Raw genomic sequence first — 13,138 nt, 5'->3', positions numbered from 1 at the left:
TAGATCAGATAGCATCAGGCCTGTCTTTTATATCCCATCTGCTAGCATGCAGCTGAAGCTAACACTCACCCCTTTCCAGATGTGAGGCTCACTGAGACAAGGTGTCTGTTCCTAACACTCCCCTTATTTCCACCCTAAACACACGCACTCCTGACTCTTGTGTGGAATGTGTGTGTGTGTGTGTGTGTGTGTGTGTGTGTGTGTGTGTGTGTGTGTGTGTGTGTGTACACTCACCTGCGTGATCTCAGGGGACTTGAGTGGTGATTGAGCCTGGCACTGTTTAGGGGTCTTCAGTCTGCTTTGGGGCAAGGTGGGGGGGTTGGGGGGGATCACTGGGTCAGGCTTGTGGGAGGGAGGCAAGAGGGGGGTCCGAGGTCAGGATGACCCCTTGGTAGGGGTGAGGAGACGACACAGACCACTGGAAAGAAACAACAGCAAGAAGACCATTTGGACACCTCCCATAACAATAGAAACCTGACATAAAAAAATCCAACAGACTGAATTTGAATGGGCCAATCAATCAAACCAAAATTAGCATTGCTCTATCAATCTGCTTTTTTAATTTAACAAAATGTTTCAGTGCTCTGGGTTGACTCCATATAGTTAACGGCACTCCTGCTAAAACGTTTTATAGAGATCATAATTCATAAGATCTGAAAGGTACACTATGGTGCATGTACAGGAACAGGCAAAATGGGAACATTGCCTGATAAAGCCTTTTCAATAGAGCTAGCTATGCCCAGTCTCTTTCTACCCTACATATCTCCCTCTGTTAGGAGAGGTCGAATTGATGCTCTCCTTTCCGACCTGACAAATTAGACAAATCTTATCTGCGTAAAAGAGGAGTGGTCATAATTAGGTTGGTTGTTAATCTAACGGACGGTGAGAAAGAATTAGATATGTTTTTCTTATCATCCACCGTGAAAACGCCAGCATGAAACTCTGCTCGATCCATTCATAACCTCCTCAGCCGTGCTGACAAATCACAGATTTTACATTAATAGAGACCCAGAGAGCCAAGGTCAATGAAATATAGCAGAGGCGGCACTCTCTCTCACTCTCGCTCTCTATCTCTCTCCTTTTCTTTCTTTCTCTCTCTCTTCTTTGTCCCCTCTCTCTTCTTTATGCCCCCCCCTATTTAATTCCATGGCCGTGCTAAGGCCCCGACCCTCGGCCCACTGGCTGGGTCTGCTGCCTGAAAGAATATCACTGTGGTTTCGCAATAAGAGGGACAGTACAGTATGGTCACAGTAATCTGAAGTCAACCACTCTGTTTCCCCATTAGATAACTGACTGTTGTTTGTTTTCTATCCAGGACACGGATTGGCTTGTATAGTATACAACTGTATACTGAGTTGTTCATCTTTATTTACCTCTGAACCCCTTTCCCACTTCGCCGGGATAATAAATTATGCAAGCATTTTGAGAGGATCTCTCTCACAGACGGACGGACGGACGGACGGACGGACGGACGGACGGACGGACGGACGGACAGACAGACAGACAGACAGACAGACAGACAGACAGACAGACAGACAGACAGACAGACAGACAGACAGACAGACAGACAGACAGACAGACAGACAGACAGACAGACAGACAGACAGACAGACAGACAGACAGACATGCTGCATACATAAGCGTTTCCAGGGTAGAGAGCCCCCCCCCCTCCAGTAAGGTAGAATAATACCCCACTCTGTCTGACCCAAGGTTGCAGGGGAGGGGAACTCTGAGGCAAGATAATCCAGAATATTTCCATGGGGTTGCATCATAATCTGCTGTATGACTCTCTCAGCAACAAAAGAGCATAGGCTAGCTAGCCTATATCTAGCCATGTTGAATGCCATGCTCCACTACAATGCAGGATTCCACCAGAAACAAAAAAAAAGACAAACTATCCTCTCTTTCACACAATGTAAATCAAGGTCCAAAAATGACAGTACTTCAACTAATCGGATTGATATGCCTAATGTACCACCCCAAACTGTAGTGTCTGGACGACGACACGGATAATATACAGTTGGCTGAGTTCTCTGTGCATCGGCAGGACAGAACAGACTGGAATAGGTCCCGGGATTCATCCAATGGCATTGAGGAGTATACCACCTCAGTCACCGGCTTCATCAATAAGTGCATCGACGACGTCCTCCCCACAGTGACTGTACGTTCATATACCAACCAGAAGCCATGGATTACAGGCAACATCCCCACCGAGCTAAAGGCTAGAGCTGCCGCAGTCATGGAGAGGGACGCTTACAAGAAATCCCGGCACGCCCTCAGAAGAACCATCAAACAGGCAAAGCGTAAATACAGGACTAAGACTGAATCCTACTATACCGGCTCTGACGCTCTGACGTGGCAGGGCTTGCAAACTATTACAGACTACAAAGCGAAACCCAACCGCGTGCTATCCAGTAACGCGAGCCTACCAGATGAGCTAAATTTATTTTATGCTAGCTTCGAGGCAAGCAACATTGAAGCATGCATGAGAGCACCAGCTGTTCCGTATGACTGTGTGATCACGCTCTCCGTCGCCGATGTGAGCAAGACCTTTAAACTGGTCAACATTCACAAGGCCCCGGGGCCAGATGGATTACCAGGACATGCAGTCATGGCATGACCAACTGGTGTCTTCACTGACATTTTCAACCTCTCCCTGACCGAGTCTGTAATACCTACATGTTTCAAACAGATCACCATAGACGCTGTGCCCAAGAAAGCCATGGTAACCTGCCTAAATGACTACTGCCCCGGAGCACTCACGTTGGTAGCCATGAAGTGTTTTGAAATGCTGGTCATTGCTAACATCAACACCATCATCGCGGTAACCCTAGACCCACTCAAATTCACATACCGCCCCAACAGATCCACAGATGACGCAATCTCAATCGCACTCCACACTGCCCTTTCCCACCTAGACAAAAGGAACACCTATGTGAGAATGCTGTTCATTGACTACAGCTCAGCGTTCAACACCACAGTGCCCACAAAGCTCATAATGAAGCTAAGGACCCTGGGACTAAACACCTCCCTCTGCAACTGGATCCTGGATTTCCTGACGGGCCGCCCCCCCCCAAGTGGTAAGGGTAGGCAACAACACATCTGCCACGCTGATCCTCAACAGGGGGGTCCCTCAAGGGTGCGTGCTTAGTCCCCTCCTGTACTCCCTGTTCCCCCACGACTGCGTGGCCAAACACCATCATTAAGTTTGCCGACGACACAACAGCGGTAGGCCTGATAACCGACAATGATGAGACAGCCTATAGGGGGGAGGTCAGAGACCTGGCAGTGTGATGCCAGGACAACAACCTCTCCCTTAATGTGAGCAAGACAAAGAAGCTGATTGTGGACTACAGGAACCGGTTGCATCACCGCCTGGTATGGCAACTTCTCTGCATCCGAACGTAAGGCGCTACAGAGGGTAGTGCGTATGGCCCAGTTCATCACTGGGGCCAAGCTTCCTGCCATCCAGGGCCTATATACTAGGCAGTGTCAGAAGAAGGCCCACATTTTTTTCACCCAAGTCATAGACTGTTCTCTCTTCTACCGCACCGCAAACGGTACCGGAGCTCCAAGTCTAGGTCCAAAAGGCTCATTAACAGCTTCTACCCCCAAGCTGAGCAATTAATCAAATGGCCACCAGACTATTTACATTGCCCCCCCCCCCCCCTTGTTTTTACACTGCTGCTACTCGCTGTTATTTATCTTTGCATAATCACTTTACCCCTACCTACATGTACAAATTACCTCGACTAACCTGTATCCCCGCACATCGGTACCGGTACCCCCTGTATATAGCCTCATTGTTATTTTATTGTGTTACTTTTTATTTTATTTTTGACTTTATTTTATTTAGTAAATATTTTCTTCACTCTATTTCTTTAACTGCATTGTTGTCTGTGCCCAGTAATGTTTGTACCATGTTTTGTGTTGCTACCATGTTGTTGTGATGTTGTGAAGCTACCATGTTGTATTCATGTGTTGCTGCCTTGCTATGTTGTTGTCTTAGGTCTCTCTTTATGTAGTGTTGTCTCTCTTGTTGTGATGTGTGTTTTGTCCTATATTTATATTTACACATTGCCTTTTTTATTGCCTTTTGGTAGGCCGTCATTGTAAATAAGAATTTATTCTTAACAGACTTCCCTAGTTAAATAAAGGAAAAAATAAATAGGTCTACACCTGTTTGTTGTATTCGGCATGTGTTAAATAAAATTTGATTTGATCTCATTTGGCCCACAGAACTTACTCAAAAGGTTGCTGCTATAGAACTACACAATGAAGGCCATACCTGCCTCCATAAAACGTCTATAAAAACATGCTTGATAAGGTCCCTCAAATCATTTTACATTTCCATCAAGTTTGAAAACACCATAACATAACTCCAGAAATATCAGCAGAACTATTCTGTCTTTCTCAACGCTGAAGGTTAGGATAGAATACAAAGCTATTTTCAAAAAGCCAAGTCTCTTGCCAAGTCTGAGCTAGCCGCACATTTCCACCACATACCAAACCCACGGGTTGTAGCTATACAGAACATAGATGAATCCTCTTTTGAGGAGAAGTGGCCATTTGTTTCAATATGGACCTGTTGGCAGACTGTTGGCAGCCGGAGAGCAGGAGTTCCTCTGAGAGAAGCTGGAGTAAACGCTGTGATTATTGACTTCTAGTGGGCGATCCCTGGTCTTCTTTTTTATCTAAAAAAATCACTACCGGGGCTTGTGAATGACGAGCACGTCCATGGCACCCATTACTCAATGCTGGGATGAATCTGGGAGAGGTCCATTCTCATTTCTGGAGCACGTAAGAGGAATTTAGATGACAAATACTGTAGAGAGACTCAAATAAATACTCATCACTGCAGCAAACTGGCAAATAACAGTAAGTTCTCCAGTAAGCTCTGAAGCATTTGAACTGCATTTGTTGATAATTAGTCATAAAACAGTTAGAGGAAATATGAAATGTCCTCTTTCCTAAAAAGGGAGCACTGACTGGAAATTGGAAACAAAAAAAGCAGTCCCTCTATTAGAAATAGAGAACTTCCAGTTCCACACACACTTTCCTATCCATTGGCCTTCCTTAGATAATCACCCAAAACAGGTTCCATGTTTATCCTGTATGTTCCGCAGTCCAAAAATACCCCCAGTATTATCCGTGCACTAATTCATCCTCCCTCCTGCCTACTGCAGTGTTGCTGTCTGAAATCCGTCACAGCCACACTCATTATTATTGTCTCAGTCTCAATTGGATTACAAGGCATGAGCATTTAATACAACACACATTATGGTACTTTCTAATCTTAATCCCTCTTTCCATTTCTCCGAAACATCAAAAAATCCTGCCACGCTCGTCTGTGTAGCAGCACTGTAGCAGCATGGCGTCGGCACATGGCATGGATGGATGCACCACAAAGACAACAGCACTTTGAACGTAACAGGCCTCTTACGTAATCCCTCGATTGATTCTTAAACACTTGTTCTATTTAAAGTACCGCTGCTACTCAACAGAAGATACAAAGTGCATTGTTTGGCTAAGGTATAAGACGGGAAAACGTATGTGACAAACTGAAGAAGGCAGAGCCTGAAAAAACCCACTGGATGGCATTGTGTTAATCTATAGCAACCAAGGCCAATGTTTACAGTAATTCCCTCACAAAACAGTGCCTGACAACCATTGTCTCTGTTTAAACTGAAGAGATCTGAACTGGGTGCTAGGTGGAGATGAAAAGACCCTCCTGCTCCCACGACATTATTCAGCTGATAAAAATGTAATGTGTAGTAATACAGGAGAGTTAGTGGGATCATTGGAAGTGGCATTAAGAAGCTAAATGTATCACAGTGTGGGGTACCCTCAGGCCACCGGGCCTGTCATCACCTCCTGCCCTGCTCCCCCTCCTCACCCTAATCCCTGCCCCTGCCAACGGGTCTGAAACCATGGAAACAGACGAGCGCCCTGTCAGGTGCACCTGCATCGGCCTGACACCTCCTCTGCCCTAGACGACAAACTCCCCCCTCGACCCTCCTCTTTTCTCCTCCTCTCTCTTTCTCTCCCCTCCCTTCTCCATTTTCTCTCCTCTCTTCTCCTCTCCTTCTCTCCAGCCCAGAAACAGCCAGCCCTCCACAGCATGTTGCTTCAGCCGAAGTCCTATTCACCAGGGCAACCAGGGCAGCCGGCCTCCCTAACACGACTGAGATCCCATAATGAAGGGCCAATTAAGGCCATATAATGGGCTGAAGTGGCAGGGAGGCAGGGGACAAAGCGCCCACCGCCCACGCCTCGCCACGTGCCCCTCTGACACATTTCTCTGGCATCAGTCACGGCCTCACATGTCTGCCCTGTCGCCTTTCACTTGGAGAGAATAGCAGAGCCCCGCAAAAAAAAAAAAAAAAAAAAAAAAAAAAAAAACACTGCCTACAAATATGCTGCTGTGGGAACAAAGCCCCCTGTGTGAGCGTGTCCTGTTTCAGTACCCTCTTTCTCTCTGTCGCTCTCTTTCTCCCTCCCTCCCTCCTTCGGCCGTCTAAACTAGTCTGGGTGCTGGAGGATGAGGATCATCTCTCTCTTAATATCTCTCATTTAAAGTCACACGTCTGTCTTCCATAATTAATCAAAGTCGTCTTAATAAATATGCCTAAACTCCTGTTTCTGCTTTAATTAGTCTTCGTAGCCAGGGGCGTTACATAGAGACAATGCAATTACCGTATACTTAATGGAGACACTTAAACATTTATGGGAGGAAACTGAAAAGTACATTTGAAGAATGGCACAATGGACAAAAAGGGGGCAGGATTCAACCCTGTTCCTGTGTTAGAGGTGTTGAGGGGAGAACAGAAAGAGAGGGGCTCCACGTTCCAGCACAAAAACACATCAGAGGGTTCTGTTGTTTTTCTCTCCCCCTTTCCAGCTGCACATCCCGCCTCCCCTCCTCCTGTCCACCCATCCAATCCCCAAGTCTGTTCTTGACAGGTCGGGCCTGATGGAAAGCACAGCACTGAACGATGAGTAGTACATCAGCGTGGAATTCAGAGAATAGCTGCGGTCATGACATCAGCGTCACACTTTCTTTCAAGTGGGGGCCCTGAGCGCTCCCCTGACAGCTGAGGTCGAGTGTCGTGTTACTCTTCACAAGAGCCGGGAAATCGGCCTAAGTGGATTTCCTGATGGCGTCGGCAGCCATCTTTCATTTGAGTGGGCTTGACGCTGGTGTTTGTTCTGCGGTGAAGTCAAAAGGATCTCTCTGTGTGCTGCTGGACAACAGACAAACGTCTGATCTCGGGGGGAGCTGGTTGGTTGGCCAGACCTACACATGGATTCCTCCACTCTGAGGACTTGTCAAGACTGCGGTTTCAATACAATATCCCCTGTGTGTGTGTGTGTGTGTGTGTGTGTGTGTGTGTGTGTGTGTGTGTGTGTGTGTGTGTGTGTGTGTGTGTGTGTGAATTCCTGAAAGTAAAGAATAACACATCACTTTCCTTTCAACAGCCTTAATACATTCACAGAATGTCAGATCACATAGCCTTCAGACAGACAGTTTCCCCTAAACAAATCATCAACAATAGTTCAAAGCCTCAATACTAGTTACACTAACTAACACCACTGTGTGAAACCCCAGAGAGGCTCCAGAAGCAGACCAGACCCAGGAAACAATCAGGGAACTCAGGGTCCGGGAGCCAGGCTTCAGCAGGTGTACCAGAGAGAGCTGGGCCACTGGGCCGCTGCTCTGTAATCAGCGTGTTGGGAGACAGGATTTGGGCTGAACCACAATGGGAACCGCATGGCTTTTAATGGGCATTAATCACACAGTGAACCCAACGCTCACTGCTGGGCAAGAGAGAGCGACATGCACGTCCACGGACACGCCGCATCCGGGAACAGATAATCAGTGTCATTTTCTCAACCAAATCACGTCTCCAAATCACTGTGTCTTTCTGTGGAGAGGGGGGGGGTCATGTGTCGACACACTCACACTAACACTTGCACAGGCCCCAGTCAGCGTCACGCCATCAGAGGTGTGGGTGGGGTGAGCTGACGACCCAATAACACCCAATATGGTTGTCATGTACAAAACAAAGGAATGAGAATCCGTTCCCACCCTCCCTCCCCTCACTAGATCTCTCGTTGTCCCTCTTCTCTAGAGTGGAGCCCCGTTCTCACATCATCATTGGGGGGGCTGTGAGGTTACCAGGTTCAGTGGAGACTGTTAGGGGTGAGTCCACGTACCCACTCCCCCTCTGTCTGTCTGTGTCACCCGCCTCTCCTCTCTCCCCCTGAAAAACAACCTAGCCAGGCAATGATAGCTAGCCTGGGCTGCCTGTGAGTCTCAGCAGCAGCAGCAATAGCAGCCGGCGTCCCCGCCAAGCCTACTCCTGTTATATGAGGTGGGATCTGGCCCTGCGCTCCTCTGAGTCAGCCTGTTAAACCTATCAAGGCCCCGTCTGTCCAGTTTCCACTAGTTTCGCCTCCCGATACACACCCGCCCGCACTTTTTTTTCTCTCTGTCTCACTCTCTTTTTTTTTTATGAAGCTTTGGGGCTTTTAAGAGCACCGGGGAGCATCTGGTGAGATTTCTGGTGTGCTGGGGCGGAATTCTCTGGGCTGAAATGAGAGCTTTATGGCTATGTAATTGATGGGCTCGGGGACGGGCAGCACAACAGCAGCACATACCCATATCCTGTACGAGCCGGTCCCCCGTTTTATCGGGTCCCACTGGAAACATGCTGATTGACACTGAGGTTGAGGAGACAGGGGACTCTGTGCACTTCAACACATAAACACTCAATCATAAGTGGTTTGCAGCCAGAGAAGGTGAACATTTTCATATTGTTGGCGTCAGCTTCTCCAGTCAGACGCCAGCCATCTTTACCCAGACAGAAGTGTTCACAACACAAGGGTACTCCAAATCAACTGCCACTACAAGACTGTTCCGTATGATGCAAATTAAATTCCACCATACATACTGCATGTCTGGCAATATATTATTAACAAGTCAGACCACCTTATTCCTATAAATCTTGTTCCTCCAGCCGGAGTGTGAGAGAGAACTTGTTAATTGCTTCCCTCCCATGTTAACGCAGTGTGCTGCATTACACAGTGGTGTGGTTAAGGGCACAGCTGTTTTCTCACTACAGGGAGCTGAACAATAGCCCCTAGCTTTGTCGTCCCCTGGTACGACAGTCACTTCCTCATCCATACCCTACAACACACACAGCGCTCTGATGAACCAACTGCCTTCTGATGAAATTCCCTGAAATCCGCAGGAAACAAAGTGTAAAACCGAAACTGCCAAGGCATGGGAAAGAGGTCTATTTTCCACCATTGTTTTGTACACATCACGTTTTTCATAGGGTGGATATAGAGGGTAACTGGCTCTGGTTGTCCTGTTGACCCTATTTGTGGAAACCCTGGATGTTGATCAAACAAAGGCAGTCTACATCCCTCACTGCCTACAGTCAACATGCCATGGGAGGAAGGCCTTGGTAGAGCTAGGTATCTGGTTTTGATAGGGGATGTCTGTATGGCCAAACAAAAGACACACAGTACAGGAAGTAGGTTGGGCTACCCTGTTGATAGCGGACACAGTTATTAATGAAGAGCACTCCGTTCACACACACACACTCAGTCTCGGTGTGACGCAACACTGCCGCACCCCCTCCAGGAATGATTACAGGTGGCAGGCCCATGGCCCAGAGGAGCTAATCTCCCCCAGACAGAGGATTGTGAAATGGGAGGGTCACAATCAGACGATCAGACCTTCATGCATTACCTTCCTTGAAAGGGAGAGCTTAGTCAAGAGAGGGGGGGGGGGGGGGGGGGGGGGGGGGGGGGGGGGTACTGGAGGGCTTCCAAAGCATTGTGTTCATTCAGTCCAGCGGCAGAGTGTCACTGCTCAAGAGGCAGAGTGTCACTGCTCAGCACCTAGGAACTATGATAAACAAAGGTGTGCTCACACCAAAGCCTTTCACTCAAGGTGTTGAGAGGACACACTTATAGAGCCGCCTGAAAGGTTAGTTCAACACCCGTTTTAACACTGCAATCATGATGTGACATTATCACCAGCTTAAAACAGGGTTTGTCTTGGAATTTCAGATGCCTTAAAACTTGTACAAAACAATAAATAATCTATAAACACATCCCAAACAGTTTGAAAAGTATGATGTCATTTGTCAGCGGGTGACGAAAACATAAAAAATGACTTCCCACAGCAGTTTTCCAGCGTTTGACCTTATTCAGGTATCAAGCCAAGGCTTCAGGTTGACTGCAGACTCACCACAGTGGCGTTAGATGCGGGTAGTATGCTGATACTCTAGCCTTGGCTGTCCTATTCATTATGGACTTTGATACAGAAACTGCTGTGTCTGCACAGAGTCTTTCCCAGCTAATCTCGGTATAACGGAGGGTGTGATAGGCTGTAAAAGGCTTCCTCAAGATAAAGTAGTGCCCTTACCAGAGTCCCTGTCTCCCCGGCCAGGGGATTAGATAGTGACTGTACGGAATTGGAGCGTCTTGTGCAAGCCTGATTCTGCAGGGACCAGGGCCATCCTCTGAGGCCCCCTATAATAATGTTGTCATTGGAAAGCAGGCTGCTTGCCCTGTCCACACTCCTAATAAAGAGCTAATTGGAAGGGGGAAACGGGGATGTTACCCAGAGCCAAGAATATCTCCCTGTCTGTCTGTCAGTCTTTCTGCTGGGGTTTTTCAAAAAGCCACTTCAGACAGAGCGTCTCTATGTTAGCAGCGGTGTCTGTCTCTTTAACAGCCGCACTGGGAGGAAGACGGCCCCGTACGCATGACAATAACAATGCCTGAGTGAGCCTCAATATCCATTCATATTCAAGCTAAACTAAGCACAGGAGTAAAGTGACCCACTTTACAAAGCTGGTTGCCAGGCCTGAATTAATTATAGAGAAGGCCAGTGTCACTACAGCCAAGGCAGAGAGAGAGTTCAGTTTATTTGATCATTTAAAAGCAAGGTACACATACACATTATGCACTTGATTAAGAATCTTCGAGGATGAACACAAAAAGTCATTGTGGTCCTCGCTTTCATGATAGCACTTGGCAAGTTAAGAGAGAGAGAGGGGGAGAGGGGAGGGTGAAAGGGAAAGATAGAGGGGAGAGAGAATGCAAACGAGGGAGCGAAAGAAAGAGCAAAAGAGGAGGAGAAAGGAGAGAATCTCAGTGATACGCAGATAGGAGAAAGGAGGACACACACATCGACAGGACAACAGGGTCACACTCAGCCACGGCCAAGTGTTGTTAAACCACTAACAACCAGCAGTCACACCTCCACAGACACAACACCGTACACAGCAACATCCCCAAGAGAGACATCCACTGCTCTCCGCTCTCCGTTCTTCACAGCCACAGTGAGGAAGAGGCCAGGCCAGGTAAGGAGAGGAAGGCCTGCTGATATACCTCTATCTACTCACATCAACAGACAGACAGCATCTAAAGAAACATGCCATAGGGGAAACAGTTCTGCTCCATTCACAGTTTTTAGACAACAAATGTTATTCAGTCCAGTAAGAGCCTTGTATCAAGTGGACTTAGTCATTTAATGTGATTATGACCCTAAGCTGGAGGAATGTGTCGGTCGGCGGGACAAGAGGGTTTCTTTTAGGGTCTGGTTGAAGTAGCTGGGGGGAGGGGGTGGGGACTCACAGCTGTGGCGGTCAGCACAGGAATTCTATCCAACAGACTGGGGAGACCAGAGGGAACACTACCTCACACTACTGACTGACTGCAGACAATGTGTCAGGCTGGAAGTCTGTACCGGTACCCCCTATAGCCTCGCTACTGTTATTTTACTTTTGCTCTTTAATTATTAGTTTTTTTCTATTTGCTTCTTTTTTACTTCAGTTTATTTGAGTAAATACTTTAACACTTATTCTTCTTAAAACTGCATTGTTGGTTAAGTGCTTGTAAGTAAGCATTTCACTGTAAGGTCGACACCTGTTTGATTCGGCGCATGTGACTAATAAAATGTGATTTAATTCAAAATGGCTTCTTCTATTAATTCGACCTAGACAGAACTTGATGGGAATCCGGGTGTAGTTGTGTTTAGAGACCTGATTTCTCCTGACCATGTGACACAAGCAAGAAAAAAAAACCTGAGCCTTGGTTATAGCCTACAATAGAATTGGCCTCTAATTAGGGCCCAGAGGTTTTCCTGGGTCAGTGCTTATTAAGAAAAACGCAGAGCCCTATTCATATTATATGAATGAACAGTTACCATGTAGCTGTACTGTAAGAACTGCAATACACTTGTGTCTTTCTTGACCAACCATTCATACAGTACAGTGTGTACTAGAGGTCGACCGATTAAATCGGGGCCGATTTCAAGTTTTCATAACAATCGGAAATCGGTATTTTTGGGCGCCGATTTGCCTTTTTTTTCTTCTTTTTTTTTTACACCTTTATTTAATCTTTATTTAACTAGGCAAGTCAGTTAAGAACACATTCTTATTTTCAATGACGGCCTAGGAACGTTCTGCCTCGTTCAGGGGCAGTACGACAGATTTTTAACCTTGTCAGCTCGGGGGATCCAATCTTGCAACCTTACAGTTAACTAGTCCAATGCTCTAACACCTGATTACATTGCACTCCACGAGGAGCCTGCCTGTTACGCGAATGCAGTAAGCTAAGGTAAGTTGCTAGCTAGCATTAAACGTATCTTATAAAAAACAATCAATCAATGACTGTCATTGCTCCAATGTTTACTTAACCATAAACATCAATGCCTTTCTTAAAATCAATACACAAGTATATATTTTTAAACCTGCATATTTAGCTAAAAGAAATCCAGGTTAGCAGGCAATATTAACCAGGTGAAATTGTGTCATTTCTCTTGCGTTCATTGCACGCAGAGTCAGGGTATATGCAACAGTTTGGGCCGCCTGGCTCTTTCCGAACTAATTTGCCAGAATTTTACGTAATTATGACATAACATTGAAGGTTGTGCAATGTAACAGGAATATTTAAACTCATGGATGCCACCCGTTAGATAAAATACGGAACGGAATAAACGTTTTGTTTTCGAGGTGATAGTTTCCGGATTAGTCAAAGGTATATGGTTTAGAGAGAAATAGTCGACGCGTTATAATTCCTGTAATAACTTGCGGCTGAACTTAAAAGGGGTTCC

General features: G+C 46.6%; 1 pseudogene; it reads right to left on the bottom strand.

Moving 5' to 3' along the window:
* LOC112068151 (transcription factor HIVEP2-like) overlaps positions 1-13,138 on the bottom strand; it is an 83,163-nt pseudogene that overhangs the window by 32,851 nt on the left and 37,174 nt on the right.

The sequence above is a fragment of the Salvelinus sp. IW2-2015 genome, unplaced genomic scaffold, assembly GCF_002910315.2.
Source record: "Salvelinus sp. IW2-2015 unplaced genomic scaffold, ASM291031v2 Un_scaffold86, whole genome shotgun sequence".
Classification (NCBI taxonomy): domain Eukaryota; kingdom Metazoa; phylum Chordata; class Actinopteri; order Salmoniformes; family Salmonidae; genus Salvelinus; species Salvelinus sp. IW2-2015.
The sequence above is the reverse complement of the archived record's forward strand: the minus strand, read 5'-3'. Positions and strand labels throughout refer to the sequence as shown.